Here is a 19,191-nt window from a genome sequence, read left to right as displayed (position 1 = left end):
CTACCAAAGGCTATTAAAACTTTCTTTCGGTCCTGCTTTTTGTCCAACCAAATTTGATCATGAACCATAGAAGATGATAACATTACAGTATATATAAGGTTGATTTGGCCGATACTGATTAAAAGAATATAAGATGTAGATGGAGAAACATAACTGAAAAAACAAAAAAAAAATATGGGATTGATTAAACTTTAGAGTAACTTATCTTCGGTTCACTTAGTGAATGTTTAGTTTATAAGTAAGAATGCTGTGATCATATTTCAATGCAAATACAACAAATTAAAACTAGAACAAAAATCTTAATCCGATGATAAAATTATTTTTTATCTCAAACCTAATTTTATAATAAATTCTCAAGTATGCTCTCAATTAAGTTAAAACTACTCCACACCACCAAAAAGTGCCTGGGGGTTGTCACAAAAATGCCCTTTCATCCCCTTTTTTTGTTAGTGTTGTTAGAGTTATGATTGGATCTTTCTTTTGACCAATATTTTTGTGAAATGACAAGCATCAAAGTGATGATAACTTTTCCCTTGCTTCCCCAACCCCCATAGAAAACATAGGGCTAATTGGAGGATAAGGGGACAAAAACAGAAGTAGCAACGTCAAGTCGCCAACCTCACAGATCCTGATTCCTCCTCAACTGCCAATTCTCTTTACTTAGTTGCCACTTTGGAATCACACAGAAGAAAAAGACTTGCTGGCATTGCAGAATAATCGGCTACGTTATCTTTGATACAAAATTTCCATTAGAATGAACTATATATAACCTCGCAACTGTTGGTTAACAACAATAGTAGTCGCACAAAAGTGCTAGCTGGTTATTCCTTAATTAAAATTAATGAAGTGCAAATTAATTTTTGAAATCCCATTACATGATTGTAAGTTGAGAAATATTTAATTATTTAGTTTATAAGTAAAATTAATGTCAATTTGCAACTATAATATATATATATATATATATATATATATATATATATTATAGAGTTTTTAATATGTTAGCATATCATAGGTGTGAAGTATTAATTATTTTTTATGATATTTAACTTCTGTTAAGAAAAACATAGTATTTATTCTTTAATAAGATTTTTTTCTTTTAATTATGTCTTTTTTTCCACAAGACTCTCGAACTTTAAATCCTTCTTTGAACTCTATTTTACTTTGATTACCGTAATAATATTAATGTTTTTTATATTTTGATATAGTTAATAGTTTAAAACTAATTTAACTAAAATTTAAGAAAAATTAGGTTAGTTTATTTATGGATTAAAAGTGAAAAGCCATTTTCATGTACGTAGCAGTGTCGGCAAGGCATTTTTATAAGTAACATATCTTTACATTTTTCTTTGTGGAGCCATGTGAAGTGACCGTTCGCAAGGTAGGTGGAGGATCATGTTTAAGTGCTGTGTTGATTTTAAAAGGAAAATGTTTGTTCAACATCTAGTATGTTATGTAACACTTAATTAGTTGTGTTTGGTTCAAAAGTGTGAAATAAGTTACTGAAGACAAAAATAGGGATGATACTTTTGATTCGTGTGATTTTATTGGAAGTAAAGTTATAATTTTTTTTCAATTGCAGTAAAATTAATTTTTTTTGTAAAAAAAATTGATTTTTTAGACCCAAAAATCGATTTTCTTTGGGTTTTAGAGGGAAAAAATTGATTTTTAAGACAAAAAATCAACTTCTTTTAACACAATATTTTCAAGTGTTTCGCTTAAATCATATAACACAATAAATCATTTTATTTCTGTTTTTTGAAATTATCTTCTATTTCTATTTACTCTATTTAATTATCTATTCTAAACCAAACAAAGAAAGAGGAAAATATAAAACTATTAAAAAAAGTCATTTTTATGATGCACCTTCGAGGTCGGTCGCAACAAACCCGTCGTAATAGACTGAGCAGTGACATTTATGTAAATATTACATTTTTACGACGCGTGACGTCTACAACGACGTTTACTTCTAACACCATCGTAGAAATAGCGAGATACAAAGACGGGTTTACATATATACCGTCGTTAACATTCTGTTTGAATGTTAATCTCCCCTGTTGCGCGCTCATTGAACGTACCTCCAAATCCCTCTCTGAAAATTCTGCATTCAACTGGTGTTGCGTGTTGGCCTGACTCTTCCTCGCACCACCATGAACTCTGCAAAAGGAACCCTACATTGTCGCGCATCCCTGACCTTCGTGTCGCGTGTTGTTCGCACCACCATAACCTCGGCGCATCATGCCCTTTAGTTATCGTGCCCTGCAAGTGTTTGTGAAGGTAAGCTTCTCAATCTTTTTCTTTTCTTATTTGGTCTTGAAGAAGTTAGTTGATTAAGGGTTCACTTAAGTTGGAATGTTATAATTTTTTGTGGAATTCTTGAGTGGCCCTCACAAAGTCATGTTTGAATGTATGTGAAAAGGATTTCAAGAAAAATAAGTTAAAATCATAAGGGTTACGACTTTTATTCTTAGCATTTTAATTTCTTGTGCTTGTACATTTGTGCCCAACTTCGTATGAACATGAAATTGTACCAGCTTCGTATCCTTTGAAATAATTAATGAACAAACATATGGCAGTCATTTTATCCTAGTTGCTAATGAAACTTTTGTCTCTGGACTTATACGTAGAGCTACAATGGTTTTTTTTTTCCTTTGTTCATTTTTGTTTGTTGTGGATCAATTGGGGATGATTTGCTTTGAATGGCAAACAGGTTGGGGTTGACACATTTAGGAGAAGAATGTGCGTGTTAGGAAATAAGAATTGTATCCTTTTTTGAGTTTAGTAATGTTTTGAGAATAGACTTTCTTGTATACTTAAATACTGAAGGCATCCAGTAGTATAAAGTTGAACATTTACAATAGCATTATCAGGTTAGAAAAGAACATGTTGGAAACGAAAAATAGTTTTAAAAACACTGCAAATTAGCTACTATATATATACACAGAGAAGGCACTCAAAAGTGGGTGTATAAGCTATTGGTTTTTATTATTGGAATAAAGTAAAAAGTAATCTAGGAATTTGAATGCATGAACCATACAAATTCGGTGGTCCATGTAGAGTTGAAAGGATACAAACAAGCTATTATAGTGCTATTTAAGCTTTAGACCTTGAGAAAGCCAATGTGTCCCCTTTCTTTTCCTGAGTAAATATCATAGTGGAGCTACTCATTGGGGTTGTGGGGTCACTACATTATCGTGTTCTATCTAATTTCAAGGAGGCAGGTGAATTCAGCTTTCTGGTTTCTCCATTATTAGTTGAGTTTGAGCATACTAATTATGGTAAGTGAGAGTTCTTCTTAACTTGCATAGTGTATACACTGGTATGTGTGTTATAGAAATTGACCAAACCATAGACACATAGTAGTTCCAGACCATGGATACGTGAAGATTGACTAGGACCAATGAGCATGTAGTAGTTCCAAACCATACAATAATTTCTTGAACAATAGAGAGTAATGTTGTGTGTCAAACTGTCAACTAATACTGTAGTGTTTAAGTATCCTAGCATGGTAGACAGTACCTAAGCCTCTATCACTAAGTTCTTTAATATGGTCGAATTTATTTGTTGCTTCTTTAAGCTGCTCATACAAGAAAAGTGGAACTCCAAAGTACTCGCTACTAGTTTCTCGATGATGATTTCAGGAGGAATCAGAATAAGAATCTCTTGACTCCAATTGTCCGCCTGAGGTAGCATATTTTAGTTTGTAGAGTACAAAGAGAAACAACAATCTAATTTCCAACATGGTTGGGTTTCCAATACCTAAATCAGTGGAAATGGGCCAAGAGAAAATATCGGTTGAAGATACTATGAGAAATAACAGAGTGCATGACTGCTGCTACTTTCATGATAGATAACAATGACCATTGATAGAGACATAGTAGAGTTATACACTTTTTTTAAAGAAGTTCTCATGTTTTTTGAGGGGGGAAATTAGGGAATTAAAAGAAAAGAAATCAGCAGACCCTCTGAATTCAACACACTGAGGATTAGTGATTTTGAAGTCATATGTTCAAAAGGAATATCAAGTTATGTAAACAGTAGATTACCTATACACAGTTTCAAACTGGACCTTTTTTTTTTATAACTGCAACAATTAGAAGAAACCAAAAGCAAACAAAACAGATTTGAAATGTGAAGATAAAGTTATGCAGAGAAAAATATGGCATGCTAATTATGAGAGTTGCACCAATAATATTAGACATTAGACAATCAATCAAAGCAACTCAAACCTTGGCAGTGTAGTAAATTGTAGATTTGAAATTTTAAGACAAGGAGAGAACACAAATTAGGCACATCAATGTCACTTGAGCTATTTTGATTCTGTTTAGGATGTACGAGAAGGAACTGGGCTAGGGCATTGACACAAAAGTAGACAATTTCACAAATTGTGAAGGAAACATTTAAGAACCTAAAATGTGAAAAACTAATAAAAGAAACAAGTGTTAGTGCATTGCATTCATGGGTGTTTACCGAGATTTTGTTGTAGTGTAGCATTGCTACAACAAAATATCTCTCTACTGTCAAGTTGACACTGCCCTCCTCTACGATAGTGGCAAGCTGCACATTCATCAGTTAATTCTACTTTAGTCAAGATATCTGTAGTTACGAATGTGAATGGGTTGTTAGCGTCAGACACGTCTTTAATTGGAAGCAGGACCTTTGTATATGTTGTCAAAGACGCATCTTCAGGTGTGGTGATGTTATTGTAGTAGAGATCGTAATCAGGGCACTTTGTATAATGATACATGCTTGTGGGAGGGCTGACATGTAGGCTGCGGTTGCACCTAAACAGAGCTGTGTTGTATTTGAAATGAAAAGAAGCAAAGTCAAAGCTGTGAGGAAAAGGAAGAGTATAATTGTTAAAAAATGCTTCACAACTTTTGTTCTGTAGAAGATCATACAGATTTTTGTCTGTAAATTGAAAAGTTGTGAAAGGAGTAGTAGGACTACTGAAAAGCTGAGCAACGCGTACAAGCTGAAACAATACTCCATTTTTGTGTAATTGGATCATTTTGAGCTTACATGGATCATCACAATTGCTAATGGGTAATAAGCCACAGTCTGAGCATTCTATTTTAGTGAATGGGAAACTGATATTGTCATGGTCGAGGGTGCCCAAAGAAAAATATATTGAACTTGAGGCCGCAGGTGGCCAAAGCCCAATGATACAACTGTAGAAAAATTGAAACCAACAGGGAGCAGCAGTAATACTAGTAAACATATTTTACTGACAAACTCTGAAGAATTTAACCTCTGAAACTTCAACAGGACAAAAACATGCTAAATTTATTGAATGAAAACTATTTTTCCAAATATGTTTATTTAAGTTAAAATAATTTGTCAAACAACATTCATATGTTGGTTGTGACAAATGCACCACATAAGAGGGGGTGAGGTGCAAAAAAAAATTTAGGAAGAGAGTAATTAAAGGTGTTGTATTTTTTTCTGTTTGGGGTTTGGGAAGAGGTTGGGTTAGTGAGTGCAGCTTCATGGCAAAGGTAATTTGTGTGAGGAAAAATAAATGAATGAATGCAAAGCTGGAAGAGGAAAGTGATGGGCGCAGACTAGCTTACTTTATCCCATTTCCTCATGTTTCACTACAGTACATCTGCACTTTTGGAAGGTTGTGTTGTACACCCAAATGTCCATTTCCTCTTCATTATTCCTCATTCATACTTATGTTACATCATTGCATTGCGCTACACACATGTCATTTCTTGAAACTTAAGGCCCCTTATTAATTTTGTTGCTTCCATTTTTATGTTTTTTTTTCAAACAACTAGAATCCAACTTGAATTACTGAGAATGCGTTTGAATATCTAAGAATGTGTTTTTTGGTTGTAGGTACTAGGTTGAGACAAAAACTTACGAAGTAAATTCTTGTTTCACAAGTGTCGGACTTCACTCTAGACTGTTGTGTCTGGTTTGCCACTGCTTTGATCCTACTCATAGCTGTTGTTATTGATCGTATTTTTGAGGTATGTATTTGTTTGACTCACACCAATGATAATTACATGGTTTTTTATATATGAATTTTTTATTATATAAGCAATTATGTGCATTGTGAGTGAACCTTAGTTTCCCGTTTGAGATTCTATACAACGATTAATACAGAAAGTTTGCATTAATCGATATATGGAATCTTGAATTGTCCATTTGGACAGTTTGAGAAGACTCATTTTTTTTTATAGTAGATTAATATGTATATGTTAATTGTCTTTTCTTAAATTTGTTAACATTTCGGTATACTTCATTTCACTTTGTTCTCCGAGTGCATAGTTGAAAGTGATGGATGAAGACATGCCACCACTTTCATCTCGTGTACTATTAACATGTAGTACACGAGATGAAAAGACAATTAACATGTAGTATTGAATCTACTATAAAAAAAAAAGTCTTCTTGAAAGAGATAGGGCCACACCTTTAATGAAAAAAGTGAGGTTTACATGCATGTTAGATAACTTGATAAAGTCTTACAGCAAAGGGAAAACATAGATCAAAGTTGGATGCAAGCATCACGCATCAATGACGAGTATGTGAATGGGGTTGAACAATTCCTCCAATTTAGTGAACTGAATGCACCATCTTTGCGTGGTAAATTTTTCTGTCCATGTGTGAAATATGGGAATGGGAGACACTAGTCAATACATGACATAAGATCACATCTTATATGTCACAGGATCATTCCAAATTACACAAAATGGGTATGGCATGGGGAATTACCAGACAAGCCATTAGTCTCTCACACTGAGTCAGTTAATGTAGGCATGGGATACCGTATAGAAGACATGATTTGCGATCTGGGGCAAGACGGATTTCAACAAGCACGTGCACCTCTGTATCAGAAAATAGAAAATGATTCAAAAATGCCTTTGTATCCTGGGTGCACAGCTTTCACAAGGTTGTCAGCGGTGTTAGGTTTGGTCAACTTGAAGGCACAATTTGGTTGGAGTGACAAAAGCTTTATTGAATTGCTTATTCTATTGAAAAAATTACTTCCTCAAGATAACCTGTTGTCGAAGAATCAATACGAGGCGAAGAAGATTTTATGTCTAGTGGGAATGGAGTACCAGAAAATCCATGCATGTCCAAATGATTGCATTTTGTATAGAAATCAGTTTGCAGAAATACGCAATTGCAATACATATGGTGTATCACGCTACAAGGTCAACAATGACGAATGCAATGATGATGCAACCGCAAACAAGAGTCATCCAGCAAAGGTCTATTGGTATCTTCCAATAATACCAAGGTTTAAGCGATTGTTTGCTAATGGACATGATGCAAAACACTTGACGTGGCATGCAGAAGGGAGAAAAAGTGATGGATTGCTCCGACATCCGGCTAATAGTCCGTAATGGAAGGAATTTGATTATTTGTATCTTAATTTTGGGAATGAGGCAAGAAATCTAAGGCTTAGTCTTTCTTCGGATGGAATAAATCCTTTTGGTAACTTAAGCACCAATTACAGTTCATGGCTTGTTTTGCTAATGTTTTACAACCTCCCTCCTTGGTTGTCCATGAAGCAAAAATACATAATGCTTTGCATGATGATAGCGGGTCCAAGACAGCTAAGGAATGACATTGATGTCTATCTGACTCCGTTGATCGAAGACTTGACAAAATTGTGGGACGGGGTTGATGTGTGGGATGGTAATCTACGACAGACGTTTAGGTTGCGTGCAATGGTTTTCTGTATCATTAATGACTATCCAGCATATGGCAATTTAAGTGGTTATAGTGTGAAAGGCCATCACACATGTTCTATATGTGAGAAAAATACTAGCTTCTTCCAACTAAAACATGGAAAGAAGACAGTATACACAAGGCACTGAAGATTTCTCAAACAGTATCATCTGTATCGACGATTGAAGAAAGCTTTTAATGGATCTCAGGAAAATGAAACTGCGCCATAACCATTAGATGACAAAGAAGTTTATGATCGTGTCAAGGATATCATAACTATCTTTGGAAAGACACAAAAAAAATCTACAACTGAGACAAACATATGGAAGAAAAGGTCCATATTCTTTGATCTTCCATATTGGTCTGATCTTGATGTTAGACATTGTATAGACGTCATGCATGTGGAGAAAAATGTTTATGATAGTTTAATTGGAACCCTTCTTAACATTAAAGGCAAAACAAAGGATGGTTTGAAGTGTCGCCAGGACTTGGTTGAAATGGGTATACAAGAGTAGTTGCATCCAATCTCACAAGGTCCGCGAACATATCTACCCCCGGCATGTCACACAATGTCAACAAACGAGAAGAGGAGTTTTTGTCATTGTTTGCATAATGTAAAAGTCCCACAAGGATACTCTTCAAATATCAAGAATCTTGTGTTTGTCAATGATTTGAAATTGGTTGGCTTGAAATCTAATGATTGTCATATATTAATGCAACAACTATTGCCTGTAGCGATTCGGGGAATCTTGCCTGACAAAGTTCGGGTTGCCATAACTTGTCTGTGCTTTGTTTTTAATGCTATCTGTAGCAAAGTCATTGATCCTGGAAGATTAGATGAATTGGAGAACGAGGCTGCCATTGTCCTTGGTCAAATGGAGATGTATTTTCCTCCATCATTTTTCGACACAATGGTTCATTTAATTGTTCATCTAGTGCGGGAAATCCGAATGCATGGTCCTATTTTTTTTACGGTGGATGTATCCAATTGAGCATTACATGAAAGTGTTAAAGGGGTATACCAAGAATTAACACCGACCGGAAGCTTCGATTGTCGAAAGGTATCTTGCTGAAGAGTGTATCAAGTTTTGCTCCCAGTACATTGAAGGTGGTAAATCCGTCAACCTTCCTGAAACTCGTCATGGTCGAACACTGGGGGGTAAGGGTACACGAGGATACAATGTTGTAACAATAACTCGACACAAGGTTTCACAAGCGCATCTATATGTATTAAACAATACAGCAGATGTCATTCCATACATAGATGCTCACAAAAAAAAGCTCACCGCAATGAACCCAAAAATGAACATGATGAGGATTTTGCAAGAGCATAATAGAGCTTTCATTATCTAGTTCAGAGAAACAATATTTGCTGATGACGGTGCTTCCAAAACATTAAGATTGTTAGTTGTTGGGCCAAATCTGAATGTACCGACTTGGAAAGGGTATGATATCAACAATTATTCCTTCTACACCAAGTCCCAAGATGACAAAAGCTCAATGCAGAATAGTGGTGTGACTGTTGATGCTGATTTCGATCACTTTTCTAGTGCATCAAACAACAATCTGATTCAAGCATCCATACCTTTGATCGAGGCCGTATCCAAATCAAATAAATATTAAAATGTAGTAACTAGGAAGTGATCCTAGGTCATTTCCCAACGAGTAATGATACACCAAATGTTCATAACAGATAGAAGGAAATAGTAACAAATTGGGGGGGGGGGGTGTTTGCTTTTGTAAATTAAACAGCGAGTAAAATTGAATTAGAAATTATCAGAATTAAAATACGTTGCTTCCCCTTGATTCACAAACAAGTCTCTTATCCTAGGTTGCGAGAATTTATCCTTTATCAGTTCAACCACTTAATCTAACCCTAAATTAAATTACTAAGCGAAATTTAACATAGAGCATTCATTATGTGATTAAGCATCACACACACCAATTACTCATAAACGATCATTAAGCATGAATGCAAATTAAGCGCAAAGACAATTAATCAAGCACTAAGCATGCATGAATTAATAGCAACAAATTCAGAGTAATTAGTGAAAAGGAAAAATTGAACAGAATTTAACAATAATAATAGAACCTCAAAGAGAACTGTGTTTAATCCTCAAGAGAAAACAACGCTGCGGACTTAGCCTTCCATTAATCAAATAGAGAACGAAATTTTATTGATAAAACTAAAAGTCTGAACTGGAATTGTAAAAAAATGAAAATAAAAGAGAAAGAGAAGAGAGACTAAAACTAAAAACGAAAAATAGAAGAGAGAGAGCTAAACTAGAATCTTGGTGCTGTTATATAGTTTTTTCAGCCCCAAAGCTTACAAATCTGTTTTAAATCCAAGCCCATAAGTAAAATCAAATCAAATCTAGATAAGATAAGATAATATCTAGATGAAATAATATCTAGATGAGATCAAATCTAAATAATATCTAGATAAGATAAGATCTAATTTTGTAGAATAAATTAGTCTGCCCTCTTCAAGTCCAAGCCCAATGCTAGATTCAAGCCCAATGCTTCATTAATTCCTGAAATTAGATTAAAAACATCAAATTAGTTGAATGGACCCAAATAATAAAACTGCCTAATAAATTTGACAATTAAGACTAATCAATATTTAAAATGGTGCAAAAAAGGTTAAGAAATCTGGGAACTTGATTATAGTGAATTTAGAGCGCTTGTGTTTAAGTGTAAGTGGGTCAATGGCAATACCGGTGTCTGTCAAGATGAATTCAGATTTACCTTAGTAGACCTAAATTAGGTGGCTTATTAGGACGAACCTTTCATTATGACCCAACAAGTAAGACAAGTGTTTTACGTCCAAAATCCTTGCGATTCAAGATATTCAGTGGTTCTACAAGGAAGACCAAGTGGTTTAAATGACTCACATGATGATTCCACAATTGACATTTGTGAGACACCACCTTTTTCGACAAAAATGCCTTCTATCAATGAGTCACACTACGCTGATGATGTACACGTAAATCGTAATGATCATGATGAAGGACTATGGGAAAACATTGTGACTTAACTTAACCGTATGAGAGTAATGTAAAAAGCTTATTCCTTTTGTGGTTTGTAATTTATTAATGTTCATATTTCAATTTACCTAAGTATATGGTATTTGTAAGTCCTTGTTGTTAACATATTTGTTTTATTTGACAGGATCATGGGAACACCACCAGCATCCCCTCTGCAGTCAGATATGCAGTCAGAGGTCATGTCTAGGAATACTAGACAATCCACACAGCTAAGGAGGTTGACTCTATGAACCTTAGATCAGCTTAGACCAACTGTAAACGTTGATGCTGCAACTGGTAGAAGATTGGGCCCACATAAAGAGAAATTCCACAGCTATCTAGGGGTCGTAGCTAGAGAAAAAAATTCCAATTGTACATAACACTTGGAAAGATGTACCAGACTCACTAAAGGACCTAGTATGGGATGACATTTTGGTAAGTGACGTTATGATGAACTGGTATTTTCTTTATGTGGTCAAAAAAGTGGAAATCTTTCAAATTATGCAAGTATTACTAAACAATTTGTCTTGTAGGCGAAATTTGATATCCTAAAAGCGTCGAATGCAAAGAAAAAGGTCATGTCCACTATGGCCACTAGATGGAGGCAGTTTAAATCATCCCTCACCACTAAATTTATCTATGCTAACTCTGAGGGACAACATAAACATGATCCTTCAATCAAATATGGCCTAGATCCACAAACTCGAGAGGAATTTTCCACAAGTCGCAAAACCCCTAACTGGCAGGTTAGATGTTCATGTGTTTGAATTCTAATGTGTATTTCTCATTATAAAGGCAATTTAATTTGTTTGATTCGAATACTATATGGTACATGACAGGGAATCAGGAAGATGATGCAGGAAATTCAAAAATACAATGACTGTCCCCATTTATTTTCTTGCGGGGGATATGATTTGCTTGAAAAGAAGCTATTAGACGAGAAAATGAAGAAAAGACAACATGACACAATGATGACTGAGAATACACCACAAATTAAGGACCCTCCATCTCCCATTGAAAGACATGTTAAGTGGAAGTTGGCATGCACTAAGCGATATGGGCAGATAGAATGACTGTTTTCTCCCCCATTGAATATTAACTACTGCATGAAGCTAAGTTCATACAATTCATGACCACATCATAAAAGTAAGTGTCCAAGCCCACCTCTTTAATGGTTTCAATCACAAAGTCCCATCTAATTCTATCATAAGTTATTTTCATATCAACTTTAATAGCAACGAATTGAAGCCTTTCTTGCTCTTCTTAATATGCATGCATCGTGTAAAAAATTCTTGGATAGATAATGTTATTAATCAAACTATGTCTCTCCAAAACGAAGCAGTCCATAACCTTCTTGAGATGAGAGGCATTAGCTTAGTGATATTCTTTGTACAGAATGTCAAAGAAATTGATAGACCAATATTGGGATAGGCGTCGGGTTAGACATTTTCGAAATTAGAACTACAATGATGCTATTGATGTCTTTGATTTTAGGGTTAATATCCAAATTGGACAAAAAAGTGTGAGATGTTGTGACTTTAGTTCTTGAAAGTAATAAAATTCGAAAAAGGTATCTAAAAGTTTAATGTGTCACTCACTTTAGTCCAAATATTAAAAAAGTCAGTACGAACTAAATGCTAATATTAACATATTTTTAAGGCCTAAAGTGACAATAATTAATTAAGTTTAGGAATTAAAATAATAACAAATTGTTAAGTTTAGAAACAAAAATGATAATATAAAAACTTATTTTAAACTTCCTTATTTTCATAAGCTAATGTCACAATTAGTGTTTTCTACTTTCAAAATACTAAAATAATGGTTTATCCTTGATTTTATACAAACTTTTCCTCGAAGGTTTGTCAAGATGGCAGATAGAGCTTCCCACAATATGCCAATTACACTTGAAAAAGATGGATGGATTTGTCTTGCAGAGAGGCCTTGAAAAGACCTATGCTCATAATAGCTACCTTAGTTTCTCGGTCAAAGAAAGGTAGGGGTGAAAGAAAATGAAATTTGAATCGATTGATTTGGATTTTAGATGTTTTTTTTTTTTACCTAATCCAAAACAAACTGAATCAATGTTGAATGGGTTGGTTCACTTGGGATCATTGAATACCCAATCAAAATATAAAAAAAATTATTTTGAAAAAAAATATAAAATAACAATTTTATCCTAAAATTAACTGATAATCCTGTGTGACATATACCAAATTAATCAAATAGATAATCCTGTGTGACATATACCAAATTAATCAAATCCATTGTTAGGAGGTCTAGGTCAAATTTGTACTACCAATGCCAATTAGGTGAAGGTTCAGAGAAGGCTCAACGACGTCAATGACTGTCGTCATTAAGAGGCAGAACACTAGATGGAGGAGGCTTTGTTAGTGTGCATGTGTGGCATCCTTTTAGATTGTGAGAAAGAAAAATGAAAGTATCAAAGTGAGTCTATGTGAGTGTGTGTGATAGACATAAAATGCAAAAGAGATATACAAAATAACATAAAATATAAGTAACTTTAATATTTCTTAAAAAAATTAATAATATATATTTGATTTGGTTCGGGTTTGTTCAGATTTAAAAATTCCCAATCTGATACCCGAACCAATTCCTCAGTTCTAATTGGTTTGGTTCGGGTTAGACTTGAACTAGCAAGAAATTCAAACCAATTTAATTAGTTTAGTTTGGATCGTTAGGTTGATCCAAACTAATAAACACTCCTAACAAAAGTTGTCCGAAATAGCTTAAAATTCAACATCAATTTTTGACATTTTGCCATTTTGAGAATTTTCAATGGCTTCTCTAACTTATACAACAAATGTTAGGTTAAGATCGTTGCATGTAGACATATTATGTTGAATATGTGACATGATGCCTCCTTCCTTGACAATTATATATAAGTGTGTCCAATTACAAGATCATAGACTACTACCTAATATTCTCTTTCTATATTACCAATTTATTGTCAAGAATAACATTCCTTCCCTTCAGTTTAAACTAATAGCACATACGGATGTATCATAAGTAACTATGTAACTAAATATATAGAGCTTTGTTGACATCAACAATGAAACAAATGGAGTTATATGATTGATTTGATGGTAAAAGAAGAAGGAAGAAAGGAAAAGATTATGGATTTAACTCCTCCCACTAACAAAAATCTAACAATTAACTACTAATATTTACTGATCCAAAAAAAAATGAAACAAATATCGAGTTTTTTAATCACTTATTTCTTCCGTTCATAATTAATTCTAATATTCTAATTTTTTTTATATTAGAGCATTTTTAATGGGATTTTTGAGTTGAGTTCCTCAGTTTAAGACCTCTGTCCATCAGATCTATCATTGTTTTTGCTTAATAGTTTTTCATGCTGGAGTTGGATTTCGGGGAAAAACCTCCCAAGAACTTATCTCTTTTCAAAAAGATTTTTTTTTATATGTAAGTAAAATTTAAGAACCCAAATTGGGTTCTATTATTAAAATAAAAAAATGACAAAAGTTCTTGCATTTTATGTGACATTATGAAACCCAATAAAATGATCCAAAAATCTAAAATATATTCTTTCACTAAAAATGCTGTAGTATTGAAGAACTTTACGTAATCATTTCTTAAAAGGAGACTATGCGACAGAGGTTTAGGTTTTGCTAATATTTAATTTGGAAAGGTTATGCTAGATTATGGCTTCCTCCCTTACTCTCTTATTATAAAATCTCAAAGTTAGAATAGTATGAAAATATCTCTTGTATAATAAATAAAATTAAATAAATAAATTTTTATATAAGTAAAAAAGTTATCCTTAAAATACTAGTATCTAAACTAAATAAACAAAAAATATAACCAAAGTGACCACATTTAACGTCTTACACTAGAATACTAATCAAACTAAAATAATTATAATTAAATTCATATTTCACGTAATAACATTACATTGTCATTCTTATCATAGATGAAGATATTCATAATATTTTTCTCATCCCAACTATAGATAAGTATGATAAATTTTGTCATTATTTCAAATGAAAGTGTCTCATAAATTTTATCATTATCTTAAATGGAGATATCATTTAAAAACAAACCATATTCAATCATTCAAATAGAAGGCACTGAAAAGAAAATATCATAAAATAAATTCAATTTACATAAACGTATATATACTATTTGTGCAATTTTTCCTTGCTACTGTGAATCTAAATGTACTTTAGCTTACAAATACATTCTAATATTAGACTAAATGCATCCATATATATATATATATATATATATATATATATATATATATATATATATAAGTAGCACAATGTTTCAAAAGGAAAGGAGTTCAGTACCCATAAATTTTATATTTAAAAGCTCATTTAACAATTTCAATTGAATTAGTGCCACACGAATTTTCCTTCATTATTCTATTTGTCACCTAAAACATCGTAACGCGTATCTCTGTCTTCCAAATTTTTGCATTCGAACACAAGAAAAGAAAGCAGTGTCGTCAGTGCAATTTACTAATATGCAGAAAATTAAATTTCCCCATAGCAGGCCTTGTATAATTTATTTGCTAATAATTATGCCTAAGGAATTTTTTTATGAAAGAATACATAACACTTTCTTTAAAAACTATATCATGGAAGTTTAGGAAAAAAATATTATTTTTGTACTTATCAAAATTCAAAGTTAAGACACGTCAAGGTGGACATGACTCAAATAATAAAATATTAGAGATTATCTGTTAGTTGCGGAGCCCAACTCCTAAACGTGACGTTCATGCTCCTATGATAAGACTGACATAGAAGATAGACATGTATTTTGGAGTGTCATGTAGGGTATCATGTGTATTTTGTGAACTCTAAATAGTATAATTTTACTCATCTCTTGAAGTAAGAAATTCATGCTCTTCATTATTCTTTTTCTCTTCTACCAATTACGTCGAAAGAATTTCTTCATTTTTTTTCTTTTTCTCAGTTCCTCAGCAACCCACTAATATCAAAAGAGACCAATTATGTGTATGATTTTAGGAAAAAGAATTGTGTAAAAATTGTACATATTTAAAATTTGTTTAACCGATCTTTCTTTATCTATTATTTTTATTATCTTTAATTATAATTATCTTTAACCAATCTAATATAATATTTTAAAACAATTTAATTTATCTTTTTCTTTATAAAAAAGTATTTAGATATCTTTATCTAAATAATTATTGAATTATTTTTTGGAGTGTTACAAAAAGATACCCCATACTATATATATATATATATGTAACATGCCATAATAATTTCTGTTAATATTGAAGTTTGGACTACCTTGTCTTTCTCACATGTTCATCATCATATTTACAATTATAACTTACTACATAAAACGTGGTGGAGACCTTGAGATAATCCTTTTCCGAAGCAAAAGAGTCCAAAGGACCATTATTAGACATGATTAATTATTGAAACATATGACATATCTTCGATGATTCATATGGACAAATCTTGTCTACTTTGCCACTAGAAAAATGGTGGCTGCTAGCTATAGGTTCGTTTTCTTCTGAGTCTAATATTTTATATTGAAGAACTTATATGTTATTTGTTTATACATTTTGAAAAAAAAATACCGATATTTTTAAAATTTTAACTTTTTAATTATTTTAAGGCATTCTTTTCCATTGAATTTTTTTTATATTTTTACTTTTAATCATTTCCAGAATTTTAGATTTGTTTGGTGGCTATTAATTTTTCTAACAATTTTGAATAAATAGTATGTTATTTTTTAATAAATTAAAAAATATATATTAAATCTAAGTGCAGCAAAAATATACATTGGTATACAATACTATTTAAATATTTTTTCTCAATTGTGTATAAATTTTACTGTATTATATTTTAATTTTATCATTGAAAGTTTTTTTTAAAAAAATAATACTGAAAATAAAATTATAAATTTAATTATTAACTGTATTTTTAATTTTATTTATAAAAAAAAAGTTACGATATCGTGTCGCAAAAGTTTTCTGAACATGTAAGAAAATACATTATAGATATATCTTACGTAGATATTACAACATGAATTTTTATTTAATTATATATTTTTTAGTAAAGTCTACATTATTTTATCAGATAAAAAATAAATCGTCTAATGAAATAAATAAAAATAGTAAAATTTGAGTGTTAAAAATTAATTACACCAATAATAACCAATATAAGGATTACCTATGTATTAAAACCTAAAAATGATTAATAATATGATGTCGTTTGAAAAAATAGACAAGTCAAATAAATTATAAGACAATCAGTCTTGTTGAAACTAAAATAATATTTCACTTCATATATATATATATATATATATAACAAATGTCTTCTTTATTTTTATGGAATATACATAACTATGTCAAAAATAGTTTAAAATGGCAGCAAATGGCGAAGTAAGATAGGTTTATTTAGAAAAGCAGCAAGTAAAAAAACCAAATATAACTACAACTTTTTAATGACATTTCTTTACACAAGTACTCTTATAAGATTGGCCCAAAGTTTTTATTTTATTTTATTTTGAAAGCAATGCTCTCAAAATTCCATGGGCTTCAACATCTTGCATTGTCGGTTGTTGCTAGGTGTAGGTAGCATTATTATTTGTGCACCACCCATTTAAGTGAAGTAGCAAAAATATCCTTCACTTAAATTTTAAAATCCCTCTCTCTCTCATCTTCCTCGCATCTTTGTCCTCCTTTGTGTTTGCGTCTTTCTTTCCGTGTTGCCACCATTACCAGCCTCCATTGGCTCCGTTGAGGTCGTCCACACCATTGTCGTGGTATTCCATTGTCGAGGTAAGTTTCTTTTTTGTTTTCCTTGTTCACTAGCGCCTTTGTATCTGTGTAACGAGATATGGACTACATAATCCGTATGCATTATATGGATAAAGTAATCCGTATAATGTATATAGATTATGGGTTATAAGGATGACTTAATTCGTATAACATATACGGATTACCTAATCCGTACGTGTTATACGAATTACGTAATCCGTATAATTCATACGGATTATGTAATCTGTAATTTTTTTAAAATTATTAATAAATTAATTTTATTTATTTGTTTAAATAGTAAATGTTTTTTTATTTATAAAAAGTATTATTTTGATTTTTGTTTTTAAATAGTTATTTTGTTTATTAAATATAAATATATTAATTTATTTTTTGTTTGTAAATAGTTATTGTTTATTTTAAAAAATAAAAATAGATTATTCACAATTATGTTTTTAAATAGATATTGTTTGTTTTTTAAATAAAAAAAGTTTATTTTGAATTACGTTTTTAAATAGTGAATTATTTTTAATTGCAATATATTAATTTTATTTTTGTTTTAAATAGGTTTTGTTTATATTTTAATAAAAATAGTTTATTTTTAATTATGTTTTTGAATAGTTATTTTTTTAATTGTAAATATATAAATTTTATTTTTATTTTTAAATATATATATTTTTTTTAAATAAAATAATTTGATTTTGAATTATGTTTTTAGAAAGTAATTTTTTTAAAATTGTAAGTATATTAATTTCATTTTTTTAAATAGCTATTTTTTATTTTTTAAATAAAAAATATTATTTTGAATTACATTTTAAATAGTTATTTTATTTTTTAATTATAAATATATTTTAATAAAAAATACATTATTTTCATTTTTGTTTTGAAAAAGCAATTGTTTTATGTTTTTAAATAGTTATTTTTTATAATTGTAAATATATTAATTTTATTTTTGTTTTTAAATAGCTATTGTTTGTTTTTTAAACAAAAATAATTCATTTTGAATTGTGTTTTTAAATAGTTATTGTATTTTTTTAATTATATATAGATATATATTATTTAGAATTTTGTTTTGAAATAGTTAATATATTTTAATAAAAAATAGATTATTTTCATTTTTGTTTTGAAAAAGCTATTATTTTATGTTTTTAAATAGTTATTTTTTAATTGTAAATATATTAATTTTATTTTTTTAAAATAGCTATTGTTTGTTTTTTAAATACAAATAATTTTTTTATTTACGAATGATTTTATTGTAATTGATTGAAGTATTGTTTGAATTTTAACGTAAGCTTGTATGTATGTCTAAATTTGCATATTATGGTTAGAACTAGAAGTTTAGGTCATACTTTAGGCAAAGTTATAGGAAGAACCCTGAAGAGAGAAGATAATCGAGATTTAGATGAAGCTTCCCAACGATGAAGGCTCATAGCATCCGCATGTAGACAACAGGAAGTTGTCGTTGTTGCTAAGGAACATCCTCACGTGGATGACACAACTGAAGAGGTCTTCCAACAGCCTAAAGAAGCAGTTGTTGATGGCTAGGGTTTTTCAGGCAGGTCGCGTGACATATCAGTTCTGATTGCCTATGCTGATCATGTTGGAGTCATTGTTTGGAATGGAGAGATATTTATAGTTTTAAATAAATTCTATTTCGATAAGTATTTATTAAATTATTAAAATTATTTAATTTTTTTTAGGAATGTC

General features: G+C 31.2%; 1 long non-coding RNA gene across 1 annotated transcript; it reads left to right on the top strand.

Moving 5' to 3' along the window:
• The first annotated feature begins 1,917 nt into the window (after positions 1–1,917).
• On the top strand, positions 1,918–12,027 carry LOC114374702. The gene is made up of 5 exons (XR_003658612.1): positions 1,918–2,274; positions 5,842–5,975; positions 10,855–11,144; positions 11,243–11,455; positions 11,549–12,027. It is a non-coding gene; the product is annotated as an uncharacterized LOC114374702 (long non-coding RNA).
• The last annotated feature ends 7,164 nt before the right edge of the window (positions 12,028–19,191 follow it).

This window comes from Glycine soja, chromosome 11 (genome assembly GCF_004193775.1).
Source record: "Glycine soja cultivar W05 chromosome 11, ASM419377v2, whole genome shotgun sequence".
In the NCBI taxonomy this organism is placed as follows: domain Eukaryota; kingdom Viridiplantae; phylum Streptophyta; class Magnoliopsida; order Fabales; family Fabaceae; genus Glycine; species Glycine soja.
Note: the sequence above shows the minus strand (reverse complement) of the source record. Positions and strands in the feature narration are given on the sequence as shown.